At 42.3% G+C, this 18,738-nt stretch overlaps 1 pseudogene across 1 annotated transcript; it reads left to right on the top strand.

Moving 5' to 3' along the window:
- Positions 1–15,332: 15,332 nt before the first annotated feature.
- On the top strand, positions 15,333–17,308 carry LOC306912968 (hepatocyte nuclear factor 4-alpha-like; annotated as a pseudogene). Its single transcript has 3 exons — positions 15,333–15,397; positions 15,920–16,146; positions 16,357–17,308. The product of its transcript is annotated as a hepatocyte nuclear factor 4-alpha-like (transcript).
- The last annotated feature ends 1,430 nt before the right edge of the window (positions 17,309–18,738 follow it).

Genomic DNA, 18,738 nt, shown 5'->3' with positions numbered 1-18,738 from the left:
CAGTAAAACATCTTTGCAGTCTTGTTTCCATTCAGGTCCTGGGGTATTCATAATAATCATGACATGGAAATGTAATGTTTCTGCTTTATCGTAGGCTACTACAGTGTCACACAAAAGTAGCAAAAATAGACGATCTACAAGCTTGTAGAAATTCAATTTCTGAGCCGACTGAAGGGAGACCTGGTGGGGGGTCTGAGGCATGGCTTGATAATCTCCCCTTGCAAATGTAAAAGCAGGTTATCAGAGTAAAACCGTTATCATTTAGTTACGTAGCAAACTGCAACCTCAAACACTGTCAGACGCTTTGAAGAAAATAAATATGAAAATGTTTAGATTGATTAGACACACATTACTCTTGTGTGTGTGTGTGTGTGTGTGTGTGTGTGTGTGTGTGTGTGTGTGTGTGTGTGTGTGTGTGTGTGTGTGTGTGTGTGTGTGTGTGTGTGTGTGTGTGTGTGTGTGTGTGTGTGTGTGTGTGTGCGCGCGCGTGTGCGTGTGTGTGTGTGTGTGTGTAGTAATGGCGGATTTGAGAAACAGAAAAAGCTGGGTTGAAAACGAAGAGGTAAAGTGAGTGACGTCAGAAAGTGAGTGACGTCAGAGCAGGTACAGCACAGGCGTAAACGGCAGTTCCGCATACTATGCATAAGTCACAGCCTATGACCAGTAAGACGCCTAAGGGCGAGTGCTGGCGCTTCCTTTGGCATGGGGCGTCAGATCAACATGGAATGAATTCTGTACTGGCCATATAAGGAGCATGTCTTGAGTGTGGCGAAAACTAGAGTTCTCAACAGGCCCGGAAATTAAGATCTTACCCCCCATGCCAAAGTGCCAGCGCTTGCCCAGCAGTCTACTGTCACCCAGGCAGATATGTTGATCTGGACCCCCATTCCAAAGTGCCAGCGCTCGCCCAGCAATCTGCTGTCACCCAGGCGGATGCGTGCACGTGACATCACCCTTTAGGGCGAGCTCGCTTCTCGCCCTCAGGCTTCTTACTGGTATGCTAAACAGAAATAAGTATACTGAACAGGTGCCTTTGAAATGCCGCCAGGGACATTCCTGTTACAGTTTTTTCTCAGTAGCTTGGATAGTTACGTTTAGTGAAACGCTAAAGTCATTCCCAAAACGGAAAATAATTTTTCATAACACTATAACACTAGTGCAAAAATAAGCTATAACTATCAAAATGATTACCACATGTGTCAAAAGACACAATGTCAGTTAATTATGTCCTTGCACCTTCTGATCAAGTAAACCCTGGCATTCAATAATCAATATACAATTATACATATCAAGTATTTGCATAAAAACCGGACATACTGTATATTGTATGTAAAAGCAGTAAAAGTGTAAAAAAAATCCAGGACACACAAATATGAGATAAAAAAACATATTAAATCCTTTCAGCTGTTTGTTTTTTATTTTGTATTATTTTGTTCACTGCTGACAGTGAACAAAAGTCAACCTAACCCTAACCACACGCGGAAGCCACGGAGGATTTTTAACCCGCCACGCATGTCGGGAACCACAGGTGATGTATAACGCGCAGCACGGGTGATTGTAACCCTCAGCACGGGTGATTTTTAACCCGCAGCACGGGTGTTGTCGGACTAATAACTTTATGACTGTTGGTATGTCTAACCAACGTATGTACCCCGTATGTACTCCAAGTAGGTGTTGCCAGTGACAGGATTGACAAACTTGGGGATAACATGGAGGAAAAACAGCAATTATTTAATATTAAAAATAAAACAACAAAAAACATTTCACGCAATTTAAGCTAGTGATTTGATCCACAAACGAGTCTAACAAATTCAGCCAGTTAATGCATCTATACTGTGTATCATTACGGCACTAATTATAGCAATGAAATGTATATTTTTTAACAATGCTGTGACCGTGATGAAAAAGGTACTGTTCATTGTTGTGACTTGTGAAGATACTGACAGTGCTCAGGTAACTGATAATCTGATAATCCTCTATGGTTTCAATACTTAACAACAAGACGTGCAAGTCTTAGCATAGTTAAGTATATAGCCTAATATTGTCAAGTGGTCAAACCCTTCATGGGGAACAAATTACTTGGAGAGCTGCATGGGTCATGCTCGGGCCCACATTATACATTACACGGGTGAAAACAATCGTAGCAGTGCACACGAGAGCTGCAGCAAGGCACACTTTTAATCATTGTCAGTGTCAGACTTGAGCATAGCCTCCAGTCAGGGATGTGAAAATAGAAAGGAGAATTAGCCCCATTTCAATGTCCCTGACGTGACAGCTAATTACATATAAAATGGCTCACACCGCAAAACAAGCCTGAAATGCGGCTGCTTATGCACTTTCACTTCCTGCCCTTTTCTTGGGAATTCAAAATGCGGTTTTCAAATGCAGAACACATCATGTATACCGTATAAAAAAGGTCTTCTGATCAATATGAGCATATTTTATCTGAAATATAACGATGTGTACACACTCAATTCAGATTTTGCCTTTCAATCTTGAATGCACCGTATCTTTGTGGATCAAAGGCATCAAAGGCACGTCCTTATAAACTATATGAATTGCATGCTAACTAGGAGTTTGGTCAGGAGGGCCATTTCATTGGCTGTCCTCCAAAGACTTTGTAAATTTGTTACATTTCTTAATTTTATTCCCAGTGACCCAGCCTACTGAACCACAGAAAGGTTGTTCAAGTCAAGAGCATCATGGATGGATGATTCCTTGCTCTTCCTGTTTCCAGCATTTGTAATTAATCATATTCACTGTGCTGACGTCTAATCTGGGTCAATTACTGTTCCCCTCTGCTCCTGTCCTGGTTCCTGGCAGACAAGCAGCTGAATGGGAGGCGGTGTTTCCAGAAGTGAAGAGCTCTCCGGGTGTCAGGTCCTTCTGCTTTGTGTCTTTTCCCAGCCTGGCAGCCGGCTCCCCATTGCCTGTCCCCCAACTCAACTAGCCTGCCTCGCCAGGCAGAGATGGATGGAGAGGAAGGGCCGAAAGAATGTTCCTTGGTGGCCTTGGTGTCTCAGCTCTGTCTTTGTATCTCTGTTCTGTGACTCCTGTGCCTTCCCTCTGGGCTGTCATCGCAGTGTGGGTGTGTGTGGTTGCATGCGTAGCTGATTGTCAGCCGTGTGAGTGTAATATGATAGGTGTATGTTATTATCCATTTGTTTGTGTGTGTGTGTGTGTGTGTGTGTGTGTGTGTGTGTGCGTGCGTGCGTGCGTGCCTGCGTGCCTGCGTGCCTGCGTGGGTGAAAACGTGACCTAGGAAGCCACTGTGTGTTTGTGTATGTATGATGAGTATGAGTATATGGCTCCCCGAAGCCAGCTGTATCACCACAGTGCCTGTCCGGGGCTCTCATCGTTGAGCAGCACGGGTGTAAACAAACAAGGGAGCTGATCCGCTACTGTACATCCCCACATGACAGCTTAACAAAAGGAAGAGCGGTGTTCGTACACAACGCTGCCTCAACAAACACCCACCCAGCATGCCAGTTAGCAGCCGGTGTACCGGTGTACTGTCACTGAGTGTGAGTGACGTGACAGCATCATGGCGGCATACTGTAAGTCCTATAATTATTTCAGAAACATGTTTGGCGAAATGGGTGTATCTTGGACACTTGCAGCTTTGTCCACAGCTGCCTGGACCAGTAAGGCTGAATGCTGGGAGCTTCCTGAGGTTAGTCTTTGAAGAATATTAATGTTCATAGTAGATCCAGCTGGTCATACAGAGGGCCTTTTTTCCGAGCTGTCCTTTATGTTCTCACTCCAGCTGTTTACCCAATGTAATTGCTCATATATTTCCCTTTATTAAAACCACCCACAACCGCTCCTTACCCCCTAGACATCACCCCCAACAAACAGGTTCTTACAGCCTTGAAGTCTCTGAAATGGCAGGATCTCCATATTATATGCTCTAAATAAATAGAAATACCCGATTATGGAAATCCTTTAAGCCTTGACAACCCTCTTCCCTTTTCTGCCCTGGAGACAGCTACAGTACATCGCCAGAGATCGTGATGATGAGGAAAGATGTCTTCAACAAACGGCACCACATGGAGCAGTGCCATTTCAGATCTACAGCTCATTGTTAATCTGATCTTCTCCTATGTGAGAGCATGAAATACGATCAAGACATCGTCCTAAAGTTTGTGTAAGTGGCATGCACTGAGCAGAGCACTGAGCTTTTATTGCATGCAGTTTTGATTTGCCCCCTCTCCTTTAGAGTTTTTTGTGCAAAAAACCTCAAGGATTGTAGTTCATGTGCAGATGCGCTGTTTGAAATGTCTGCAAGACTGCAAAGCAGTAAAATTATGACGCCTGAAAGCATTGGCGTGATTGAGGCACGGGAAAGTACTGCTAAATGCATTCAGCTGATAGACATTTAGGAGGCCATTAATTCTAAACAGTCTTCGTGGAAGTGGGAAGAACAAATTAGACTAAAAGCCTTTTTAAAAGTGCACCTCAAGGTGACATCCAGGAGGAGAAAAAAAATCAGGATTGTCTTTCTTTTCTTGAAATGCTCAGGCAACAATAACATGGGTGAATGCTGCAGTGAGTCACTATTCTCAGACGTCACATCGCCCCACCACCACATATTATTTACTGTAGGTTTAGGCTATTTATTTTTCATTTAAAGCCTAGCAAAATTACTGTCTAGAGGGAGCAAAATGTTCTGATAAGAGCGATGGCTGATTTCAGATACCCATTCATTCACAGCAATGTAATAGACCTGATAAGCAATTTAGAAATTCCTCATGGAAATGAATTTTATTTATTTCCCCTTGAAACTAGCTGTCTGTAAAATATATTGAAATAAATGGACATTCTTCATTGTATTATTCTTCTCATTGCCAACATACTCTAGTCTGGGGTCTGTGAATAATGCGGCTGTAACTATCAATCAATTTAGTTGATTGTTTAATCTGTCTATTTATTTGATTAATCAATGCTGATGATGATTGACAGTAACACAAAAATAGAAATTATTCATAAACAAATTGTTATTGCAATATTATGAGAAATAACAGACCTAAATTGCACACAAAAAACTTGCAAAACAGCTGAGCAGTTAAAAATGATAATAAACTCGAAAAAGTGCTCCTTGGTCAGGTAGGTTCTTGTGGGCCAGCAATGTTCGGAATTATATAGAGGTGAGTGGAATCTGTAGAAGTTGAGAGATTAATCTTGATGAAGTTATTGCACAGACATAATATGTTGATTTGTGGGACGAGCCACTCCTGCAACTTCAGACGCCAATCTTACTCAATCAGGATGGACTATAAAAAATCGGACATATCAGTCTTGATCACATGCCATAGACATAGACAACATTTTGTACTGATTTGCGTGATTTGTACAAAATCTGTATGAGTGTTTCACAAACATCAGCCTCCTGGTGGCGCTATAAAAGGCAGATGGTCAAAGAGGGCAGAGGTTTTTCCTTGTCCTCTATAGGGAGTGTTTGTGCAAAGTTTCGGTCCAGGTATAGGTAAAAAAAAAAAAATTGTGTAATAATCTCAGCCAATCGGGATGGAATATGACAAATCTGAAAGAGCCGTTTGGTTTAATGACTATAGAGACCTGGTACTGTGTACCGATTTGCGTAATGTTTGGACAAAATCTGTTATATAAAGAAATGTGTTTTGCAAAAAATGGCCTCCTGGTGGATGGATGGACGGACCTACGGAAGGACAAGGTGCAAAACATAGTCTCTGCCACGTCAACCAGGGGCGTATCCACACCTGGTCCTACTTGGGCCTAGGCCCAGGTATTTCCGAACTCGGCCTAGCAAAAAATATAAAATAACTTTTTTTTTAAATAAATGTTGACAGTAGCGTCATTGCATAACATAATGTGAATGCAATCACTGCATTCAATTTAGCAAAATATGGCAGTGCGTGTATTATTATTATTAATTTTCCTATTTGGATCTGTAGCCACTGGCACTGCCTAGTTTGTCAATCTGTACCTGCATAGATTGATTGGTCATGCCTGCCTGATGCCTGTCATCATGTGCTTGTTTCTAGAATGTGGCAGATTTGTTTGTCTTTGTTTATGATTAAATATTAATGAGAAGCCTCTCTGAGAGTAGCCTAAATAGCCTCACAATGCCAAACGTCTATTGCAAAGTTTTTGGAAAGAAAGGAAGTCAGCAGTCCCTAGAGGAGCTAGCCTAGATACTGTACAACAGTTGTATCCTGAGGACTTCAGCTTTACTGGGCAACTCCACAACAGCGTCCGCCCTTGATTATGGATTACTACATGATTGAAGACAACATCAAAGGTCAGAATTGAATTGTAATTTTTGCTGAATAGATTTTCATTGATTGTGCCCATGTTGTCTGCTGCTATGCTATGGGGTGCTATCTTGCTAATTTGTAATTTGGAAGTGCAGAGTTGAAAGAAACTAGCTGTTGTACACTCTCTGCAGTCTTCAATACTCAACACTACTACTTCAATACTAGTAGGCTGCCTGGGAGAGTGTGCATGTTGTTGTTTTATGGTTGTTGTTTTGTTTTTTTTGTCATCAAAGTTTTTTAATGATTTTACAATAAAGCATACAAAATACACATGACTTACACAAAAGAAAGAGACAAGAAAAACACACAAAAAAACAAAAAACAAAACTAGCAGTCAAAAAAGAAAAACCCCAATGGACAACACCCCTCCACATTCTGTTGTTGACAATAGTGATTATATCCGTAATGTATTACCAATTACAAATTGTTATTGCAACAATCCTTTAATATACAAATAAAAGTAGTCCCATATTTCATGGGTTTTATGGTTGTTGAGGAGTGCTCCTATGTCCAGATTTGAGGGTTTGTGTAAACACACATTGTGTAAACACAAACATTGAAGATGAAGGTGTGATTTTTAGTTTACATTTGGGAATGTGATGGGATGAAGTGTCTTGTAGCAGCCTGACATTACACCTGTCAATCTCTAAGACACCTGACTTAATATTTTTAGGAAATTGAAGGCAAACTATTAATTAATTTAAAAAAATGTATTAATTAATTAATTCCAACAGTGTGCCCAGGCAGATTTTCCCAGGCCAAGGTAATAATTATTTCCTGCATACGCCACTGACGTCAACTAGACAATTAGAAATACTACACACACACACACACACGCATACACACACACACGCGCGCATAGTCGCATACACACACACACACGCACACACACACATCTGGTTTTCATTTACAAGTAACAATTAAGACATGACATGACATGTTATACTGTAGAACATGCTTGGCTTCACAGTAGAATGCTTCCAGCATGATGGAGGACCTAAAAATGGAAGAGATATATTTTGATATCAATTCCAATTCCACTATTCTGTCATGCCTACTGTATACTGTACATGGCAGCCATTTAAGATGTGGACCATGATTTCAGCTATTTGTTCATGGCCATGATGAATACGGTGAGGAGCATGATTGCCCAAATCTTAATTTTTCATTTCCATTTCTGCTAAGCAGCAAGCTATGTATGCTTAGATGATTTCTATTTATATTAGGATAAATCTGCGCGACTGTAAAGATGAAACAAAGGGGAGGAGGCTCCACTTCCACTTTATCGCTTAGCTTACTCATGAGAGCTTCCGTTACTCCAGAGTCCAGAAGCATTTGAAAATTGCGAGAGGAAACAAACAGTCTGGCAGTGGCAACGCAAGACTACACTCCCCACAGACCTCCCCAAACGTAACATTTTGTGAATACATTTCCTTTTTTGCCCCCACTCCTGTCTCAGTGCCTTTGCCTTTGGGGTCGCACATTTGGCTATGCAGCACCTGTTCAGCATTTTACATCCTGTAAAATCAGTAATCTTGTCATGTATAATGAGCTATTTCTATTATGTTGTAGACTTTTATTGAGCGGTGCACACGTCTCCAATGAACAGCTTTGTGTGTAGGTCTGTATGTCCCTATGTCCGAGTACGACCTATTGACCCCTGCAGCATGCTGATTGGGTTCACATGAGGGGTCATTACAACCCTCGTGCTTAAGTCAACAACCGTGCTTGACTCCAAGGCACCCACCCCTCCATGGTCGCTGGGACAAAAGTTAATTTGCATGTTCATCTAGTTGCCTATGCACGCATGCTATCAATCACTTTGCGAATACTATGGAAATGCTCAAGAATTCTAATTACAATGTTTTAATATAGCGCTACTCCTCATAAGAAAGTGTATACGATTTGGCAACTACATAATTCTATTTTGTTTACAGTCAAGTTGTCATAGACCCCACCCTGAGTGGGTGTTTTCCGCTCCCTCCTAGCTGGCAGCTCTGCGGCCTGGATCGACTAAAGGCCTATTCATAGTCTGGATTTTCGGTGGTGAGGTGACCACCGAGCTGAAATAACGTTGAGCGGTGGTGAGTAAAAACAGAGAGAAGGGCTGGAGCGGTGGCGGTGGTTTGCTCTTCACCGCGGCTCGTGACGTCATGTTGTAGTCGGTGGTCCACCGAAAATCCAGACTATGTATGAGCCTTAAGGAGCTCCTGCTAGACTAGTTGAGATGTCGGGAATAAATAGAATGCAGTTTGTTGACTCAAAGACCAAGCCGGGGGGTTGTTGTGTTTGCAGACTCATGAAACGGATTGAAAATGTGCACATGGGCCTCTCCAGCATTCATTTACCAGTGTAATTTAACTCGGGGAGTGTACAAACGGAAGAAAAGGGACCCACAAGGGTCTTGTACACAGTTACAAATGGAAGCCCTTTTCGCCCGTCAACCTTGTCACAAATCATTGTTGTACTTGCTCACCAAGCAGCATACCAGTTTGCTGCTTGGTGAGCAGTTGGTCGTGACAGTATAGCTCCGGTTGGCCTTAAACTATGGGCGCTCCAATGTAGACATGCACATGTCTACAGTACGGGAGTTGTGGACAGTTTCATTATTGTCGTGTCAAAATCTATTAAAACGGCTGTCAAGATGCAAATGGCGAATCAAACTTTGCTGAAGTTCAGATATTTCAACTTGAGCAAATAGGAGGAAGAGGGTAAATGAATTAATTTGCGTTGCTCTGTTCACGGCTCACCTCATTCTCCCCACCCAATGCAACGTCGTGCCAATCCGCATCTTTGCATTGACTTTGTATGTAATAACCAGTGTTGGGTGTAATGACGTTAGAAATAACACCATTATATACCGGGAATACTTTTTTGGTAATGGAGTAACCTAAACGAGTTAGTTTGCAATTTAGAGTAATGTGTTACCTACTGTAGTTACCTTTTCCCAATGTTTTTTTTACTAATTAGTTACATTTAAGACCTAGCTATATTTCCCTGTTTGTTTCTGTTGCCACAAAGGAAAAATAATCCATCTAGTCATTTTGCGCTGTTTCCTGAATGAATGAGTTCTCGCTCTGTCAATGCCAGAGAAGTGACAGGCTGCAAGCAACACTGTTGTGTTGCAGTGTTACACGGAATGGAAATCGGTGACCCATTATGCTTTGCAGTCTGTGGTGATTGTGTAATGATTCTAATGTTATGATGAATTGAAAATGGTGGACCCTCTTAAGTGTAATGCTGGTGTCGTCCACTCACAGTTAACAGTTTTTGTATTGAGTTGTGCTTGAAATGTACTGTAATTCTGCAAACTGTTAATAAATACTTCAATCAATCAAACCGGATTCAATAGGTCACCACTTTTGGTGTGACACAGCAGACACTCCGGCTCTTGTTTACATGCCGTTGTCAACACGTGTGCTGACAACGACAAAGATTGACAAAGATTGGGAGAAGACGGATAGTTCATCCTTTAGTAAGGCTGTGGAAGTATTCACACTATTTTTTTATTTATTGGTGAATGGAGGAGATCAACGTCAATGCAGCAGCTCCACAACACTGGTTGGCTGCTTTTTTGTCCTTTTTTTGTGTGGTTGCCCTAAAAGGTCAACCAGACTATAGTACGTAATTGTAATATTTTCTTTATTCTTTCTAGAGTAACCTTTTATTTTAAACGCTACTCCTCCCACAGTTTTGGCAGCACACTTGAGCCATATGTCAAATCGACCGGCTTCATCGGGAACATCGCGTATTTTGCTAAGAGATATGTTGTATAGTTTAATTGATATTAATTTATTTGTGCATTAAATTTCCCCATTAACATGAATGGGAAAATGCGAAAACTTACTTACTTACTAAAATTAATTCACTATATTGGTCGGCCTCATGGTGGTGCTATAACATCCCGCTTTACGTTTTGGCTTATAACTCTTGAACCGTAGGTCGTAAAATCTAAATTTCCCTTTCCCTGGATTCCTTCGGTCACAACGCATCTTCCCATATAGGCCATGTCAGGATAGATTTTCCGCCATTTAGAATTTTCTCCAAAACACACTTTTCGCTCCTCCTCCTACATATTTTGTCCAAATCTCACAGAAATCGGTACACATAATCTCCGGACCTATCCGATTAAAACGCCACAGGCAGAATTTTGATAGTGCGTATCGTTAGGCCGTAATCGTCGTCCGAAGTTAGTGGGAGGGGCCTCTTACAAAAAACGCCAATCCATCCCAATCCATCCCCATCGCCGCAAATGCAAAAAATGGAACCGTTTGTTGCAGAAACATTATTTTTGCGGGGATAAGTCCCCTCCGATTTATACTTACGCATGATCACAAGGGTGACGTGACATTGTAATTGGCTGGCAAAATTAGTGGGAGGGGCCTATGTAAGCGATTGCGGCAACCACACTTTGCAATTTTTCGATTGCAAAAATTGCGACTTTTCTAGTTCTCTCTCTCTCTCCAGAAACTTTGCATTGCAATGCAAAAATGGCTAGGGCTCCATCCACGCCAATGTTTTCGTTTTAAAAGGAATTTTGAAATCAAAGCATTTGACAACAATGAACGTTAACGTGGAATTATGAATTATGTCATTTTTTCAAGAATGCTTAGTATTTGTTTGCTGAAGTGAAGTTTTGTTGCTACAAAGTAACAAGCTGTGAACCATAGACATAATTGTATAGGCTATCGTATCGCGATATTTGGCATACATTTGCGATTGTTTCTGCATGTCGGTCCGTTGGTGTGTCTAATCTGTGTGTGCATCCCAAATATCAAGTAAAGTAAAAAATACCTCAAAATTTTACATAAGTACACCACTGGTGTGTGCAATATTGGCATTCACAATTCCTATGAGGAATTGCAAACCTATAGCTGAACCACTCTGTGATGTTACAGTTGCTGTATCTTTCCTGCAGTGGCATGGTGGACTCCATCATCCCTATCATCTTTGATGTAATGGCTAAGGTAGGGCTTCAGCGGCTTCACTTGTCCATATATCAGTGGTGAGAGCAATTTAACTGTTGTTTCTTGACTTCCTGGAATGCCTCTTGATATTTCCAGTCCATCAGCATGTTTAGGACACGATCTGTCAAACGTACTGCTGCTTGTTGTGGTCATGTGCATGGCGCTTCTTTCCCCATCAAGTAGCCACTCATGTGAGTTGTTGTCTCCACCAGGCCGAATGCATGGGGAGAGAGTCTGGTCTCAGTCCTAAATGGGTTAAAACACTTAGGTTGACACTTTTTTTTTTCTATTTCAACGTATTTTTTAGATTTACTATATCCCATAGCTGGCCCCTTTTAGACTTATAGCATAATGTACAGATAATAGCCTACAATACATTTCAATGTATTTCAATGTATTTGTAATAGCCTACTCACAGTATTAAGGTGAAACAACAAGTTGTTTACGACCCAGCACACTCAAACAAAAGAGGCTGATGACCCCCCTTGGGCGCTCTCCACTCTCACTATAACTAGACACATACCCCCCCCCCTCTCTCTCTGTTTAAAAGTAGAGGAAAAATCTCAAAGTACATGTACAAATATAGTACAGGTACAAATCTCTCTCTCTCTTTCTCTGTTTAAAAGTAGGCTACTATTGTGAATCAGTGGACCATGACAGCTTAAACACAACTCTTCTTTACTTTCAAAACTCAGAGTCAATAATAAGGCAAAGCAACATCATCACACATGTATGTCAAGACTGAAGTAGTCAATCCCAGATAATCCCCCCAATCATCACAAACAACACAGGAATATGCAAGAGCGCAGCACAATCAAACAGCTGTCAGTGAGACATAACAGCTACATGTAAAAATCTCTCTCTCTCTTTGTTGGGACGACTTCTCCGGACTTTTGGGGGCGAATTCTCCGGACTTTTTGGGGCGAATTCTCCGCGCGTTGGGGCGACCGATCTTCCCGTTGGGGCGACCGCTCTTCCCGTTGAGGCGACCGATCTTCGCCGCTTTGGGCGAGTTGGAAAAGGGGCGAGCCGTCTCGTATTCGGTTCAATGCCTTGCTCAAGGGCACTTCAGCGGTGGTAATTTTAATGTGCCTTTCTTGTGCAGGGGGTTACTTTGGCCAGTTTGAAATCTTGTGTGACATGTGGGTGATGATTGGAGCTATAGAGATGGCTGAGTCTCTGAGACATTTGGAGGGAATATTGTCATGGCCAGTGGCCTTGTGGGGTTGAAGGGTACTGTTTAGTTTGAAAATGCATCAAAGATGCGAATATAATCCATTTCTAATGGATGCAACAGAAAGCTTGGTTTGATTGATTGATTGATTGATTGCAAATTGTATTAACAGTTTGTACAATGGGTAGGCCTATACAATTCAACGAAAGTACATGTCAATACAAAATCTGCTAAGAGGGTAAAACCAGAAAAAAAGCACTAAGACTTGTTTACATAGGGTCCTCCATTTTCAATTAATCAGAACATTAAAGACAGGCCTACAGATTTAGAGAGAAAGAGTGAGAATGTCATTCTTCACTGTACATTACACCTAATTAATCAGAGGGAAATGAGTTACCATTGGTCCAGTCCATCCTTGCATGCTTAGAAAGACTGAGGGTAAAACACTGGCAATCGTGCAGCCACTTATGTGCTCTAACACCAGTGACACCTCGATCAGGCAGGCAACTTGATCAACCATAACGGACACATTTATATGTGCAGCTTTAAATGTATTCATGTATAATACTCATAGATATACTTGTAGATTTGTATCTACATTTGTATATTTTATAGTCTTATGTTTTATTCAAGTAATGTACCATTTTTTACTTTACTAAGTAATCTGTAGTGTGGATAGTAGTACTTCCCATCCCTTTGGAAGATGGTTTGAGTGTGTGTTATTTGTTTTGACCACAAATGGTAAAAATGTAATGTAACGAAATACCATGTTGTATAGACAGATGCTATAGAATCCTACGGTTTATCACTATCTCATTTATATCTTTTTTTATTTTATTGAATTATATAATCTTGCTTTCTTTCTTTCTTTCTATATGATGAATTCCTGTTCTGTTCTTTGACTATATAGAAGTGTCTATTTGTACGTCTCTAAATGTTTTGATGAATTGAACATGGTGGACCCTCTTGTAAACAAGTGTAATGCTTAATTGGGTCGTCCACTCACAGTTAACAGTCTTTGTATTGAGTTTGTGCTTGAAATGTACTGTAATTCTGCAAACTGTTAATAAATATTTCAATCAATCAATCAATCAATTTAATTTCTTTTTCGTATCATATCCAATATTATTGTTGTTGTTGAGTTGATGTTAGTATGTCACACAAGCATTCCACTGCTGTATGCACCTGTATTAAGTAACAAAGTATGCTGATTTTAATACATTTTTATTGATGAAAATGCAATGAGGTACAAAATAATGCTTGAGAGCTTGTTGCCACTGAGTTTCTTTTGTAGAATGTTTGATCTTTAAACAGCGATTTTGTAGGATCTACAAACAGGCTATTGTTTTAGCTGCATGCACTTGCATGCACTTGCATGCATTGCATAGCATGCAAGTGCGGTGTAAAAATTAAATCCTTCGTCACAATAGCAACATCTAATTCTAATGTATTTTCTCCCTACGTGAACCTCTTCCTTGTGCTTGTCCATCTCCATATCTAACACAGATTCACCACAAATGCTACATGGAATGTAGCATCTCATCCCGCTCTTTCTCTTTTTCACTGTTTGAACCGCCATGGACGCAGGAATTGGTTCTGGAGACTCTGGGTCCGGGAAGTGTGACGGCTTGTTGCTCGAAGACGATTTTTGTCCTTCCACGTTTTTCCTTTTGCGTGATTTGCGTGCTGATGCTCCACAGTCCACGTCAGCTTGTGTTTCCATGGGTTGAGTTGAGGTTGTTGTGGCCAGCGGCTGTGTCTCTGTGTTTTCATCCAGGTTGATCAGGGGAGGTTCGGGTTGCTCCTGGACCAGACTGGGCCTCTTTACCTCTTTACACGCAGGGAGGTGCAGGGAGTCTACGAAAGAGACAAAATAACACAAAACCATTACACGTTTGAACTCCATCCATTGTTTTTCTGTGCTACTTTTGCTAAATTCACTAATTACTGAAACTTATCTAAAAACATAATATGGAAGTGGTGGAAAGTAGGCTACTTAAGAGCTATTTGTAGCCTACTTTACTTGAGTATATCCAATTTCCAATACTTTTACTTCTACTCCACTAGCCTAGGCCTACATCTCAGAGCCAAAATGTATACTTTTACTCCACTGCAATTATTTGAAAACTTGAGTTACTAATACTTTGGAGATTTTATTACATTAACCACTTCAACACATTTCGGCCATTTAGCCGATCTACAAGCTCGCGCACAAAAACTTCCATCATTGATGGATGGACTGTAATCTCACCATTTGACCTTTTCATTTTTACAATATGAATGTATGTAAATGTGCTTAGAATGATTCATGTTCAAACTCAGTTTTTACAGTGTGATGAAGTGTTACCAACCTGATCGGTGTAATCTGATCTCTGGTTTTAAAACCATATCCAGCAGTCTGCGTTGGCGGTCAATTTCCTGCTTGGAACAGAAATCTTGGTCCTCATACTCGATTTTTTCAACGATCCCAACTATGTCTTCAGCAGCAGCAGCAGAGAGTCTCTTGTTGAGCAGAGACTTCAGTGTTTGTAGTAAAGCCATGTCAAAGCTATAGTTCTCGACTCTATGACTGGTGGAGAATATCTCAACACTACAGAACAGAGTCCTCTTAAATAGGCACATACGTGTGTGTGTGTGGGGGGGGGGGGGGGGGGGACCGAAACTGCAAGACAAAGGGTAGGAGGACCTACCCTTTGACACCATCCAGTCCCCATCACGCAGGGCCCATGATCTACCTAGCATACTGGGGGCGGAGTCAGACTCAAATAGAGGGTTGTAGGTGTGAAGGGGGTGCGGGTGGGGGTAGGGGGGGACATTAGTTTCTTGGACAAGAAAACCACTTTCTGCCTCACTGTCAGGTGGATGAGAGTTTGTTTGCCCAAAGCACCAGCAGACATGGACATGGCAGACTACAGCGAGGCTCTGGACCCAGCCTATACCTCCCGCTTCGAATGGGATCAGTGTATTGAAACGGGGAAAATCAGGTGCAATCAGGCCTTTCAATAGACTGAGTAGACGTCTACCCGTCTACTCAGGTGCTCAGTAGGTTGATTCCTTCCGATTGTGTCGGTTGATCTGTGCAGTTTAATGCATCGCATGCAGCTACTGGAGCTCAGTAGGTGATCATTCCTTTCAATGCAGCCGTAACATCGAACATGCACTGCTCCCGTGCTTGCGGTTATGTTTAGGTTAGGATTAGAGATGCACTGCTCCCGTGCTTGCGGTTATGTTTAGGTTAGGATTAGAGATAGGGATAGTAATTTCGGAACAAGGAACCTTCTGACTAACGACACGGCACCGCTCCAGTAGCTGCATGCGATGCATTAAACTGCACAGATCAACCGACACAATCGGAAGGAATCAACCTACTGAGCACCTGAGTAGACGGGTAGACGTCTACTCAGTCTATTGAAAGGCCTGATTGCACCTGATTTTCCCCGTTTCAATACACTGATCCCATTCGAAGCGGGTGCCTATACCACGCTGGAGTTCGAAAACATGCAAGTACTCGCCATGGGTGCAGACTCCTCACCTGGTGAGAGTGCCACCATGAACGCTGCAAGCCACATGGAAGTGGGCACTCTGTGTGCCATCTGCAGGGACAGGGCCACTGGCAAGCACTATGGGGCTTCCAGCTGTGACGGCTGCAAGGGGTTTTTCAGGCGCAGTGTCCGCAAAAACCACATGTACTCGTGCAGGAACGAAGGCTATCACAAGGAAATGGGGACAGAAGGAGCCTCCAACACAGGGACAATGGGAGGAGTTGATTCAGGAGATACAGCTCATGGAGAAACTGACATATTGCCTGAGACTGCAGGAGGAACAAATGGAGGAGGAACAGAAGGAGCCTCCAACACGGACAATGGGAGGAGTTGATTCAGGAGATACAGCTCATGGAGAAACTGACATATTGCCTGAGACTGCAGGAGGAACAAATGCCGATACTGTCGACTGAAGAAATGCTTTAGAGCTGGCATGAAAAAATAAGCTGTACAGAACGAAAGAGACAGAATCAGCACCAGGAGATACTGGTATGAGGACAGCAGTTTACCATCCATCAACGCACTCATTCAGGCAGATGTGCTGTCAAGACAGATCACCTCTCCTGGTCCCATATTGAATGGAGACATCAGGACCAAAAAAATTGCTACCATCACAGATGTGTGTGAGTCTATGAAACAGCAGCTGCTGGTCCTGGTGGAGTGGGCTAAATACATCCCGGCCTTCTGTGACCTGCCCCTGGATGACCAGGTGGCTTTACGGCGAGCTCATGCTGGAGAGCATCTCCTGCTTGGTGTTGCAAAGAGGTCTATGCTATATAAAGATATCGTGTTATTAGGGAATGGTCACATTATTCCTAGGAACTGCCCAGAGTTGGAGGTGAGCAGGGTAGCAGTGAGGATCCTAGATGAACTGGTTCTTCCCTTCCAGGAACTTCAGATAGACGACAACGAATATGCATGTTTGAAAGCCATAGTTTTCTTTGACCCAGCTGCCAAAGGACTGAGTGACCCTGGTAAAATCAAACGGATGAGGTATCAGGTCCAGGTCAATCTAGAGGACTACATCAATGAGGCAGTATGACTCACGGGGCCGCTTCGGAGAGCTGCTCCTTCTCCTGCCAACACTACAGAGCATCACCTGGCAGATGATCGAGCAGATCCAGTTCGTCAAGCTCTTTGGCATGGCAAAGATTGACAACCTGCTCCAGGAGATGCTGCTTGGGGGCTCTGCTAATGAGGCCCCTCACGCACCCCACTCCCTGCATCCTCAGCTAGTTCAGTAGCAACGTCCAGGGGGTCATTGCCACGGTGCCCAAGCAGCCCACCTCCATCCCTCAGCCCACCATTACAAAGCAAGAAGCCATCTAACATCCCAAACTGACCCTTTAATATGCTTCATTTATAGTCAGACTACTCCATTGTATGACGTCGCACGTCAAAAACAGCAAATCTACAATCTCACAACGCGTTGCAATGCAACACTGTGAGCTTGAGATTTTTGCAATATAGTGTTGTATGACGAAGTATAAATCATTAGTAGTGGTCAGCATTCACATTTCTATTGTCTCGACTACTGTTTTAAAGCTGTTGTTTTACAGAACTTCCTTATATTCCACAATGAATGTGTCAACTTGACTGAAATAATAAACTAGATAATCTAAATTGTAGATTTCAGTTATGTTCCTTGCAGAATGCTCTTTTTGCAATGTGTACACAAATTCAGCAATTGAGGATTTCCGATGTATTGAAAGGATACAGGAGCCAGGCCATAACATGTTATGACCTGGCTCTTGGGCCATAACAAAGGAGGAAGACACACAGCTGTTTAAAAGTGCACAAACCAATCTTTATTTACAATATAAACAACTTAATATGCATCAAACAATACTAACATACTAAGTGGGGTGTGTTAATCAGTAGATCAGTAGTGTAAGTGAGTGGATGTGTGGGGTGTTGAATGGTGCAAACAAATGCTGCTGCTCTCATAGAAGGAGAGAGAGACCGAGCGTGGCCAACGCCCAGCCATTTATAGTGCACCTTGGGAACACTGGCCAGGTGCTCCCAATGCACCTGATCAGCAACTCAGAAGAACCTGTGGGAAGCCAAATGCATAGGTCTACAGGAATACACACAGGCCCTAGTAGGCCAACTACAGGGGGCTGTGACACCCTCCCCCTACAAAACGAGGACCCTTAAGGGACCGAGACACTATCAGCTAATAATTTCATGTACTAAATATTTGTGACCTTTAGCAATCAATAATAATTTGAAAATGTCGAACCAAAGTCTGTTTGGCAGATGTTTGTTTTTCCCCCTGAACCGAAGACATGTTTGCGCAGACTTAACCCCTAATTTAGATGCAAACCAATACAAAATAGAGCACAAAATATGCTTGCTGAAGTTAAAATACTTTTAACCATGGCAGTATCTGGCTGAGGGGCAGGTAACCCTGTCAGCTCTAGCCCTAATGCACAACAGCACCAGCTTGTTTGGAGCTCCACCTCTCAGAGGCGGAAGGCCAGCCGAGACCATCGTCCCCCCCAGCATTATGAAACTACCACACTGTGGCATGATGTTTCACCATCTAAAGCTGCCAGCAGCTTTGACACACCAGTGACCAGTCTACCACAAGGCAAACAGAGACATTACACATTTAAACAATCAGCAACACAAAAGTGCTATATAGTCAATTCATTATTATTATTTTTAAGGATGGGAATCTGCGCAAACCATACACCTGCCAAACCAACTTAGTCAAACCAATATAACCAACGTACCAGACATAATTTACCTAAGAT

Source organism: Electrona antarctica (genome assembly GCF_951216825.1).
Source record: "Electrona antarctica genome assembly, chromosome: 20".
In the NCBI taxonomy this organism is placed as follows: domain Eukaryota; kingdom Metazoa; phylum Chordata; class Actinopteri; order Myctophiformes; family Myctophidae; genus Electrona; species Electrona antarctica.
Note: the sequence above shows the minus strand (reverse complement) of the source record. Positions and strands in the feature narration are given on the sequence as shown.